The sequence below is a fragment of the Ahaetulla prasina genome, chromosome 6 (assembly GCF_028640845.1).
Source record: "Ahaetulla prasina isolate Xishuangbanna chromosome 6, ASM2864084v1, whole genome shotgun sequence".
Taxonomy (NCBI): Eukaryota; Metazoa; Chordata; class Lepidosauria; order Squamata; family Colubridae; genus Ahaetulla; species Ahaetulla prasina.
The window spans coordinates 97,146,962-97,159,540 of record NC_080544.1 but is presented as its reverse complement, the minus strand read 5'-3'; the positions used below and the strand labels follow the sequence as shown (position 1 = coordinate 97,159,540).

The window sequence follows — 12,579 nt, the reverse complement described above, 5'->3', positions numbered from 1 at the left end:
TAAAATGAAATAAGAAAGACCACTACATAACTACATATTTTGCCTTAAGAATTTGGCACGTACTATGCCTCTCCGTACCAGACACTACACGAGCTGTTAGATGCTAGAGAACATTCATAAACTTTCTTTCTGTACAAGAAGCCTGAGGACAAAGTAGAATGTGCACTACTAATGAGGAGGAGGTAAGATCGAGGGACTTAGAAAAGCAGCCTTAATACTGTAAAAAAATCACTGGACAAGATGAATATACAAACAAAGTGAAGCTGGGTGTTTGTTTTACTCATAATGCCTCCTCGGCTGGATCTAATAGCTAAATGGAGCTTTTGTGCATGCAATCCAGTGGTGGGATTCAAATAATTTAACAACTGGTTCTCTGCCCTAATGATTTCTTCCAACAACCAGTTCACCAAACTGCTCAGAAAGTTAACAACCAGTTCTCCCGAAGTGGTGCTAACTGGCTGAATCCCACCACTGATGCAATCCACATGTTACTAAACCTATTTTAAAAGGCAGTCAAAAGGTTTCAGGTATTCAGGATAATTCAAGAATGGCCACGTTGATAAGGACAGTGAATAAATAGCAATAGCACTTATACTTATATACAGCTCTACAGTGCTTTAGAGACCTCTCTAAGTGGTTTACAGACTCTGCATATTGCCCCCAACAATCTGGGTCCTCATTTTATCCACCTTGGAAGGATGGAAGGCTGAGTCAACCTTTGAATTTGAATTGCTAAATTTCAGGCAGCCGGCAGGCAGCAGAAGTAGCCTGCAGTACTGCACTCAGACCACTGCGCCACTGTGGCTCAAATGGAGGCATGATGACAGTACATGACCCAAGATGTTACTTTTATTGTAATTCATAGAATATTCTACAACAGGGGTGCCAAATCCCTGGTCCTTGGACTGACACCAGTCTGCAGCATGCTAGAAACTGGCCACGCAAACAACTGAAGCCCCATCCACAGGATGCAGGTAGCATGCAAAACCATGATCCCTCCAGTCTGTGGAAAAATCTTTCTCCACAGAACCAGTCCCTGGTGCCCAAAAGGTTGGGGCCGCTGTTCTACAATTCCTGTCCTGTCCTAAACAGGGATTATATGATTGATTTATATGCCTATATCTTTGGATTAGTAACTTAAAGTGGTTATGTTAATATAAACTGAGTGTAATTATACAGAAGGGATGCAGTGTCAATTAAAACGCTGACAGTTCAGAGGTTCGAATCCCTAGTGCCACGTAACAGGGTGAGCTCCCTTTACTTGTCCCAGCTTCTGCCAACCTAGCAGTTTGAAAGCACATAAAAAATGCAGGTAGAAAAATAGGAACTATCTTTGGTGGGAAGGTAACAGCGTTCCGTGTGCCTTTGGCATTTAGTCATGCTGGCCACATGACCACGGAGATGTCTTCAGACAGCGCTGGCTTTTTGGCTTTGAAACGGAGATGAGCACACCCCCTAGAGTAAGGAACGACTCGCACATATGTGCGAGGGGAACCTTTACCTAATTATACCAGAGCACAAAAGAAGACTATGTGAATTGGTATCCCCTGTCAGCAAGCAAGCAAGCGAGTAGCTCTTCTGCATATTAAACATAATAATAAGAGTTACTTGACTATTATGCATTGCTATATTCAAGTTGATATATTGTGGCCATTTCTCTCTTTCTTTAATAAATGCAACCATTTTAATCAAGTCTGCTCAGGAGGGCAGAAGATTAGTTAAGAAAGGAGGTAAATGCAATGTTAGATTAAGTATCGCTGGGAATTAAAAATACAATTTTGTATTATTAGCAGGTCTATATATTGAGGAGAGAATATGCAGTGTTAAATCAAACTTAGCACCATACAAAAAGAGAAGAAATAAAATGAATCTGATACACAAGACAGAAACAATCATGAATGCTTAAGCCAATTGTGTTTGTGATTAGCTTATTTCATTTTATGTACTTTTATGAAGATCTTCTTTTAATCCAGGAATTTATAATGCAAATCCCGTTTGCTCAACAACTGCAGTAAGTTTTGTGCAGCATATCAGGATCTGCACTCCAAAACTGGTGGAGACAGGACCTCTTTTATTGGGGGTAGAAGCTTGTAAGGGTTAAATTATTTTTTCAACTTTTACTCAAACTCCAAAATATGCAACAAAAGGTTCATGTTTTGGAGCTCCCTCATTCTGGGGGCTGAAGAAAAGTTAGTTAATCTTTGCAGGATTTTCCACCATTTAGTTTCACTTGGTTCACTGGAAGAAAACTTTACAGTATATAAATTACATTTATAATATATAATTTATATTTCTTTATAATATAACAAGCTCATAGACGTTGAGTTAAGACTCTATCATCTAGCTACTCCAATCCTGTTCCCCTTTTTTATGACCCAGTAATCCCTTAATTTGGGGTGGAGTCAGGGCGACTGGATAGAGCTGAGTGTTTACTGGCCGGATGCCCTTCCTGACACCATGCAAAGTTGGCAGCAGTTATTTTTTTTTCTTTGCACCTAGGAGAGAAACATCTGCCACTACCTAGGATTGAACTCTCAATCTTACGAGAGGGAGGACTAGGCCACCACGCCGCTCATCTAGCTACTGCAATATGGCTGGCAATACTTAGCAATACTATCCAAGATTTCAAATTGGATTCTTTCCCATCTTCAAAATGATTAGAATTATACTTTGGATCTTCTACATGTTTTGAGACTATCAACCTTACCAGACAGGAAACAAAAGGAGCTAATTCTACTTTATTGTAAGGCTACATTAACAGAATCTTGCAATCCTGAGACTACATTTCTGTCCTGTCTCCTTTACACCCTGAGAAATAGGAACACTTTCTTCTGAATCTCTGCCCTTTGTCTAGTTGCAGGCTATGTTATCTCTTACCTGACTATTCCCTAGTCAGCAACCTGTGGCTCTGGAGCCACATGTGGCTCTTTCATTCCTCTGCAGAGGCTCCCTGTTGCCAGTCAGCTCCACAATGGATAGGGCTTTCAGTTAGGACAGGTAGAGGAAAAAGGATGCCACGCAGGAGGAGACTCTATGGTGGGGGAAACCAGACTTCCGGCTGGCAGAGGAAAAAGGATGCCGTGCTAGGAGGAGACTCTATGGTGGGGGAACCGGACTTCCGGTCCTGCTCCAGAATTAAACGGGGGGCTTCCGGTTAGGACCTTTGTGGCTCTTTGAGTGTTTAAGATTGCCGACCCCTGTCCTAGTCAGTGTCTTTGTGGCCAGTCTTCCAAGGTCATTCTCAAATGCCACCACAAGTACCTAAACCCCCATCCATGCAATCTACATTCCATTACTCTATGAGTTTATTTTTTTCTTCACCAAATTCATAGAACACAAAATAGTTTCTAATTATCAAATAACCATTAGACAATATGCATGCGGTATGAGTTTGCTGATATAATGTTTTTGCAAGTTGGTTTTGGAATAATAAATTGTCCTTCAGCCTGCCCATAAAACTAGCAATTTTTTCATCAGCTTTACAAAACTGCTGAGTTTATCCATCCAGCATAATTATAGATTTCTATTATTCTGTCTTTAACTCGAGTTCTTGAAATCCATTAGTATCTCTGTAATAATAGTAATACATATTTCAAAGGATGAGGGGGAAAATAGCAACGGTTTGGCTGTTCCTTATGAGCAGTGATACATCTGTCAACAAATGCTTCAAATTAAGCGGCTTGTACACTTTTTTTTTTTCCTTTGTAGTCATGAATACCAATTCTCAATCCAACTCATTGGGCCAACTGGAACTTCGGTTGTCTCTTTGTAGAATTTGGCAGACTTTCTCCTTTCCAGCCTGCTATTTCCAATTTGCATAAAATGCCATGAATACAATATATCTATTATATTGATCAATGATTGTTACACAAGTAAAAGCTAAAATTCTGGAATTTGATGGACCCAGAAATCATAAGATGAGGGCTAGGGAGTGGAGCAGAAAGAAGTTTGAATGTGAACCCAAGGATAGTCCTCTTATTAAATCACAGTTCATTGAATCATTGTTCCACTTTATTGCTTTACTTTACTGTGGTGATGTCAGAAACAAGAAACCAAAAACAACATGAGGAATTTTTTTACTGTTGCTTGCACGTAGATAGGAATCTTGCCAGCCTAAAGCACATAGAATAATATAGTTGGAAGGGACTTTGGAGGTCTTCAAGTCCAAGCCCCTGCTCAGGCAGGAAACCCTACACCACTTCAGACAAATGGTTGTCCAAACTCTTCTTAAAAATTTCCAGTGTTGGAGCACTTTTGAGGCAAGTTGTTCCACTGATTAATTGTTCTAACTGTCAGGAAGTTTCTCCTTAGTTCTAGGTTACTTCTCTCCTGTTGTGCCTCGCTTGCTCCCCCCGCCGCAGCCGGGCTCCTCTTATCTCCTGACGGACGCTGATAGTGCTGAAGAATGTCCTGGCATGCCTCCAGCCCCCAGCCCTGGCACCATGCCCGGACAAACCGAACAAACAAACCTCCCTCCGATAGCATGTGCGCCTGAAGCCAGCCACGAGCTGGGATTACCAACAGCTGGAGACGAAATGATGCAATGGATAGATCCACGCTTCTGGAGAATGGAGAGACGACGTCACCAAAAGGAAGGGAGGGGCAGGCCTGGATAAGTGCTGAGTCATGGAGCCACACCCCATGGCCTATACAAAGGATCTGCTTTCTGGCATTCTCTGAGTCAGGCAAAGTCTAATCTGGATTGCTGAAGTCACATCTTGGATTCCTGCCCGCCCTGAGGACTCTGATAGGACTTTGGCAGAGCTGCAGAGGCACGCTTGATACGGACTTCCCCGACCCGGCCGTCAGAGGCGGAGTGGGACATGACATCTCCATTAGATTCCACCCATTGCTTCTTGTCCTGCCCTCAGGTCTTTGGAGAATAGGTTTACCCTATCTTCTGTGTGGCAACCTCTGATATATTGGAAAACTGCTATCTTGTCTGCTATCCCTAGTCCTTCTTTTCATGAAAATGGACATACCCAATTCCAGCAACCCTTCTTCATATGTTTTAGCCTCCAGTCCCCTAATCATCTTTGTTGTTCTTCTCTGCACTGGGCAGGTAGAAACTGGGGTTCACTCCATTGTGCGGCGCTCAAGGTTTGAATCCAGGCTGTCAGCTTTCCAGTTGACAAGCTTAGCATCTTTAACCATGGAGCCATTGTGCCCCCTGTAGAGGTTTATCTAAGATGCTTGGGCTCCTACATATCCTTCCTTACCACTTTTGATTCCTGAGCAAGAGGTTGGGCTCAATGGTGCTTCCAAGTGTTTGATTCTGTGATAAAAGTAGACAAAGGATTCTTGAGTGGCTCAGGCTGTAAGATAGCCTGTTATTAAAACACAGCTGCCTGCAATTACTGCAGGTTCTAGTCCCACCAGGCCCAAGGTTGACTTAGCCTTCCATCCTTTATAAGGTAGGTAAAATGAGGACCCAGATTGTTGGGGGGGGGCAATAAGTTGACTTTGTAAATATACAAATAGAATGAGACTAATTGCCTTACACACTGTAAGCCACCCTGAGTCTTCGGAGAAGGGTGGGATATAAATGTAAATTAAAAAAAAAATGGAATTGGAAAAAAAGAGCAATTGATAGGATTAACAGAGGATGTTATAAATTCATAAGCGGAGGAAGGATTTTTTTTCCAGCACTAAAGTCCCTTTTAAAAAATGAATATGTCTTTACAGCTTATCTCTATGGAGCATACTGTATATGCCATCGCTTTCAGGCAAGACAGGGTTGGAAAAAACAAATTTCAACTAGCCCATTTCCTGAACTGACACACTGCAATTGCCTAGTCATTTTCCTGATGTCTAGATGATTTTAACATTGCATCTCTGAAAATTTCCTCCTTCAGTGAAGAGTGCCACACCTCCTAAATATGACCGACTGTGCAAATAAGACTTGAGTGCTTATAGACGGTGGTCTAATTACAAATATCTTCCATAAAGTAGCAGTTTAAAGGAAAAAAACTCAGAGGCTTGCTGGAAGGTAAGGAAAGAAAAAGAGAAAGGGGAGGAGGGGAGGAGGGAGAGAGAGAGAGAGAAGTGAGAGAGGAGAAAGAGACAGAGTAGAGAAAGAGAGAAATTAAAAAGAGTGATAAAGAGAGAGAAATGAAAGAGAGAGAGGGAGAAAGAAAGAGAAAGAAAGAGAGCTAGAAAGAGAGACAATAGATGAAGAGAGTGAGAAAGAGAAAAAGAGATGAGAAAGAGAGAGAGAAAAAAATGAGAGACAAAAAGAGAGAGACAAAATAGAGGGCGGAGAAAGAAACAAGAAAATAATGAGAGAATGAGAAAGAGAGAGAGAAATGAGACAGAAAGAGATGTGATAAAGAGAGTGAAAAAGAAAAAGAGAGAAAGGGAGAAAGAGTTTGAAAGAGATGAAGAGAGCAAGAAAGAGTAAAAGAAAAAGAGAGAAAATGAGAGACAGAGAGAGAGAGACAAATGGGGGGGGAAGAAAGAGAGAAAGAAAGATGAGAAAGAGAAAAATGAAAGAATGAGAAACAGAAATGAGTGAGACAGAAAGAGAGATGTGATAAAAGCAACAGAAAAGAGAGAGGAGAGAGAGAGCTGCTGATCCTGTCAATTTTGGTGCTGAAATGTTACCATGCGCCCACTCAGCAGATGATTTCATGAGAATGTGGCCTTTAACAGAAAAGGAGGAGGAGAAAAAGAACACTAATACTTCCACATATAGCAGAAGCATGTTGCCTAAATTCAGCTTTTGTTTGAGAGAGAGGGAGCATGAATCAAGAATTCCAAAGCTTTAGCACACACAAGCAAGTTACAGTGATGAGTTGCTCCCATTCTAAACCACCCTTACAGAAGTGGCTAATTATTCATAACTTCCTTATGAACCCCCCTCTTGGGATTTGCATCCAAAAAGTCCGATTCATCTTGCTATAGCTTTGAAACACAGAACTCATGAGAAGAGAAAGATGTTCGGTTTTGATTTGTTAATGAAATGCTGATGCCGGCTGCTTTCAGATTACGGCGTAGAGGAAGACAGATTGTACACGTGCAAAAGAAAAAAAAACTAAAAACAAAATCATCACTTATCAAGTCCCTTAAGCACAATTTATACTTAGCTGAAAACAGACTCCAGATGTTGGGTAGCGTAGCAAACTAGTAAGGCTGCTCAGGCTTCAATTCAACATACATTTACTGGAAAAGACGAATATGTGAGGACTTAGTGGGAATATAATACAAAATGACCTAATCCTTATATCTCTGCAATTTAAGCAGAGATCCCCTAAATTTGGAAATTCCACAACCTGCTGATTTTGATACACCCAAAATACATTGCCCTCAAGGTTAAAATTAAATTAAATTATTAAAATTTATAAATAGGAGTACAGAAGATTTAGACATGCAAATTTTGAGGAAGAAATTAGGTAGATAAGAAGCATATTTAAGTTACAGCAACATTAACATTCAATAGTCACATGACCACAATTTATGACATTACTTTAAAATGGAAAACAATGTTTACTTCTAGACTTACTTGTGGACAATGGGTTCACTTAATGATATAGTGACCAGACATCCCGCTTTTGGCGGGACAGTCCCGCTTTTTAATAATTTGTCCCACGTCCCGCAGCAATTCCAAAAAGTCCCGATTTTTTTTTTGTTTCACTCCCATTCTGAAAATGGGAGGTGGCAATGCAAGAGGAGGAGGCGGAGAAGGGGGAGTGGCGGAGAAGGGGGCGCGAGAGGGAGGAGAGACGCCGCTTGACTTCACCCGAGAGGAAGAGAGGACCGGAGAGGAGAGCCGAGGAGAGCCGAGCCTGCCTGGAAGAGCCGAGAGGAGAGCCGAGCCTGCCTGGAAGAGCGGAGAAGCAGCAGCCGCTCCTCCTCCTTCAGTCAGGTGGCAAGACTCAGCAGCCCCCCCCACCCCGGTCAATGGTGTCCTGCTTTGCCATCGCTGAAATCTGGTCACTTTACTTAATGACCATAGCATTTCCTTAATGAGAATAGCATTCACTTTATATTTCCTGTATTCACTTAACAAACATTCAAACAGTATCATAAAATTAGATCAGTCACGTTGGTTCCTTGACTTAAAACCATCATGACATAGAACAAAAATTCCAGACTCCATTACGGTCATAAGTCTAGAGCTATGTCATCTAATCCCAGCACTAACATCTGATCCCATCTCCTGACATCAGTGTGTCAGCCAGCAGTGTGCTGCAGCTGCCAAATCAAGAATCAAGATCACTCAAAGTGTTAATACCAGTTTATAATGCCTTGATAAGAGCACACTTATAATACTGCACCCAGTTTTGGTCACCATGATATAAAAAACATGTGGAGACTCTAGAAAGAGTGCTGACAAGAGCAATGAAGATGATAGGGGACTGGAGGCTAAAGCATATGAAGAATGGTTGCAGGAATAGAATAGAATAGAATAGAATTTTATTGGCCAAGTGTGATTGGACACACAAGGAATTTGTCTTGGCGCATATGCTCTCAGTGTACATAAAAGAAAAGATACGTTCCTCAAGGTACAACATTTACAACACAATTGGGTATGTCTAATTTAATGAAAAGAAGGACTAGGAGGTGACATGATAGCAGTGTTCCAATATCTCAGGGGTTGCCACACAAAAGTTGGGTTTCAACCTATTTTCCAAAGCACCTGAAGGCAAGACAAAAAGCAATGGCTGGAAACCAATCAAGAAGGGAATCAACATAGCACTAAAGAGAAATTTCCTGACAGCTAGAACAATCAATCAGTGGAACAACTTGCCTTCAGAAGTTGTGAGTGCTCCAACATTGGAAGTTTTTAAGAAGATATTAGACAACAACTTCTCTGAAATAGTATAGGATTTCCTGCCTGAGCAGCGGGTTGGACTAGAAGATCTCCAAGGTCCCTTCCAACTCTGTTATTGTGTTACTTGCAATATTGCATGTTTTCAAACTGCTGGGTGGGCAGAAGCTAGAGATTGAGGGACAGGAGCTCACTCCATCTAACAGAGCTGGCTGGGCTCAAACTGCCAAGTGCAGACCATTTCTGATCAGGAATTTCAGTGTCATCAAGTTTCTGCACCAGTGTCCACTACTTTATGACTCTAAGGCCAGAACAAGTGGAACCATGTATTGATGAACATTTGTTGGTTATTTCAAAAGAGGCTGGGCCAGAAAGGCATCAATTAAGATGCTTTGTTTTGGCCTTGTCCAACTTTATGAACTCTATGATGGGTTGTAAATAAAGAGATTGGCTCAGTCATCTTTTGTTCTTACATGTTAGCGCCATTTTGTCTTTTGTCATTTCATTAAGCAAACAATCATTCCATACATTAGCATGACAGTTACATAATCAAATGTCTGAAATGGTATAGAGTTTCCTGCTTGAGTAGGGGTTGAATTACAACCATGATGGCAAACCAATGGCACACGTGGCAGAGGTGGCACACAGCACCCTTTCTGTGGGCATGCGAGCCGTCGCCCCAGCTCAGCTCTGCCGCGCATTTGTGCATGCCTCCCGCTGGCCAGCTGGTCTTCAGGTCTCTGCCACACATTCACGGGAGTTGGGCTGCATGTGGGGGGCTGCACTCAAATGCATGGGGGGGGCAGGGTGCACAAGGGGGGAGCGTGCATGCGCAGGGGGCGTGGAGCATGTATGGGGCCGCACACGTATGGGGGGCACACACATTGCATTTTGGGGCTCAGGCACGCTTTGGGCACTTGGTCCAGAAAAGGTTAGCCATCACTGGACTATAAGATCACCAAAGTCCCTTCCAACTCTGTGATTCTGTTATTTTTCACAAATATCATGAAAGCTTCATCAGTCAGAAGGAGGGAAACAATCACGGTTTCCCTGTTCCTTTTCATGTCCTGACATGAAGACATGACCATGTGACCTAAACAAATCTTTAAGTAGCCTGTTAGGAAAACAAACTTTTTTTAAAAAAAAGACAAACACAGAAGTAGCTAAGCCAAAATGCTGTAACAGGCTTGAATTGCAGCTGACATCATTTTGGATTTCATTCATTCATTCACTCACCCAACTTCGTCTCACAACAACTATCATCAAGAGCTCTGGAAGAATAATCTTAAACTCATTGCTTTGTGCAAAATTACTCAGTGACCCAGAAATTAAGGGGCCTTGGTCAAGTGTTAAAGATAATATACACTAGGAGGAATACAAGTTTTCTCTTTCACAAAAGAAAAGACTTACAGTAGTGAACTTTTACATACCGAATACTGATTCTAAGGTTTATAAATTTAAATATTATGTTTGCTTAACTACTGGGAATCCCAATATATCTATCTAAATAATGAATGAACCATGGCTGGCCAAAGTCATTATAAAGAATACAGTTATGTTCAGCTTTATATATTCATTACTCTTTTGCTCACGCAAGCCATTTTGCTTTAATTTCTTCCCCCTATAATATCTTTTGTTTAAATATTTTAAGTGTCACATGAACCCAAAGGTTGTTATTAAAGTTTTTCAGGGAGACTAGACGGGTTCTGAGGCAGAGAAAGGAAAATGTTAATTGGTGTTTAATATGAAACCTGTACAATTTCAGAGGTATGCTATTGAAATGCAGATGAGCTTCGATTATTCAAAATAGTGAAAGAAGCTGAGATTTTGAAATGTTAATTAAAAACACAAGGGACATGAAAGAGCCCAACAAAAACCAATGTGTTGGTTGTGAGGGGGGGGAAAAACCACCTGATTTTGAACAATATAACTTCAGAAACAAAAGACAAGAAGACAAGAAAAGGAGAGGGGAGTGGAGTGGAGGAAAAAGTATACAGTTCAAATTCTGGGTCTGCCTGAGAGAGAGAATAATTGTATTAGTTGCTCATGAGCAGTTTATTTATATAATGTGAAAAAGCACATTAAGTAACTTTCTGCATGATTCCACAGAGGTTAAAATGCATTTGCCTAATATTTGCGCATGCTAGGTTGAGCATGGAAAATATTTTCTTGCTGGCATATAGATTTTATCCATGCTGTGCTTTGCCCATAGATCTATTGTCCCATTCCTTCTTCGGAGGTTATATTCAGATACCAGATACAAAACTGAGAATGTTGTTTTGCAACATTCCCATAAATATGCATATTCATGCAGTCAGTTGTGAAGTTATTTGGAGAGGAGATGGGTTACTATTCTTGCCTGTTTAAATAATATGTATCATGCAATTACTTCCTACATATCTTCATATTCATAGCAGAGGGTGCTTCTTTTCTTAAATGCCTATTTTGTAGAAAAGGAAAGACAGTGGAATGAACTATTTAAAAAAACCATAAAAAATTTACCAAAAATAACAGGAAATCCTTATAAAATTCTATATATGGACAATGGCATTCTTGTTTGCAAGCACCCAAACTCAGACAGATTAATTTTTAATTTTCATTTTTTTACTTACTAGGGAAATTAGGACTGATAGTAAAGATACTGAAGTTGTTGACAGCTTTTGCCTTTTGGGAATCACCTATCAAGAGAAGGAAGGAAGGAAGGAAGGAAGGAAGGAAGGAAGGAAGGAAGGAAGGCTCTCAAGCTCCGTTTTCACTGACAGAGGGTTGCAGGAGGCCATCGCAGCTGAAAACGGAGCTTGGGAGCCTTCCTTCCTTCCTTCCAGTTAGAACAATTAATAAGTGGGACAACTTGCCTCCAGAAGTTGTAAATGCTCCAACACTGGAAATTTTTAAGAAGATGTTGGATAACCATTTGTCTGAAATGGTGTAGGGTTTCCTGCCTGGGCAGGGGGTTGGACTAAAAGGCCTCCAAGGTCCCTTCCAACTCTGTTATTCTATGCTATTCTATTTTATCCATACTCATTCAACCATTTGGTCAGCAGCCCCAGAACCACAAATCCTGGTGTTTCTGTTCACCAATAAACAGACCTTCTTTTCAATCAGCCTCCAGCCTCCATTTTATTTCCAGTGCCTTGCTCCCTGCTTGGAACTGGACCTGGATATTTCTTCCAACAGAAGAATAGTTCCTAACCAATAAAATCTAAATATAAGGCATCCTTCATTACAGTCTCATTCCTGATATCTATCTGCATGTGACCATGTTGTCTTCTTAGTAATGTATGGAAGTGATTTACCACTGTCAGCTTTTCAATTTAATAATAACAGAATAACAAAGTTGGAAAGGACCTTGGAGGTCTTGTAATCCAACTCTGTGCTCAAGCAGGAGACCCTATATCATTTCAGGCAAGTGGTTGTACAAACACTTCTTAAAAGCCTTGCAGTCATTTTTTTTTTTTTTTGCAAGAAAGCTTGAATGCCAAGGATTTATTCTACAGCGATGGGATTTGCCACTCGGTACTTAACCAAGTTTAATCCTGCTTTATACTGAGATCAGTTACTTTTGGATGACAAACAGAACCTTTTTTTAATGTAGGTTTCCCCAATTCTTATCTTTTTCACAGATTGTGTAGGCCTCTGTAAACCCCTCATTTGCTATTTTATATATACAAGGCTTCTTATTGGCAAGACCTATCAGAATGTTGCTAAATATTCTGCCGCTTCTGCTAAGATGTAGTTGGAAAATCAATAGTTTATCACAGCAATCTTTTTTTTTCTTTCTCTCTCTTTTCCCATACCTTCCTGGTAAT

General features: G+C 40.8%; 1 long non-coding RNA gene across 1 annotated transcript in view; it reads right to left on the bottom strand.

The window, feature by feature from the left end:
• Positions 1-12,579, bottom strand: part of LOC131200983 (uncharacterized) — a 211,203-nt gene that overhangs the window by 92,669 nt on the left and 105,955 nt on the right. The window lies entirely within an intron of this gene.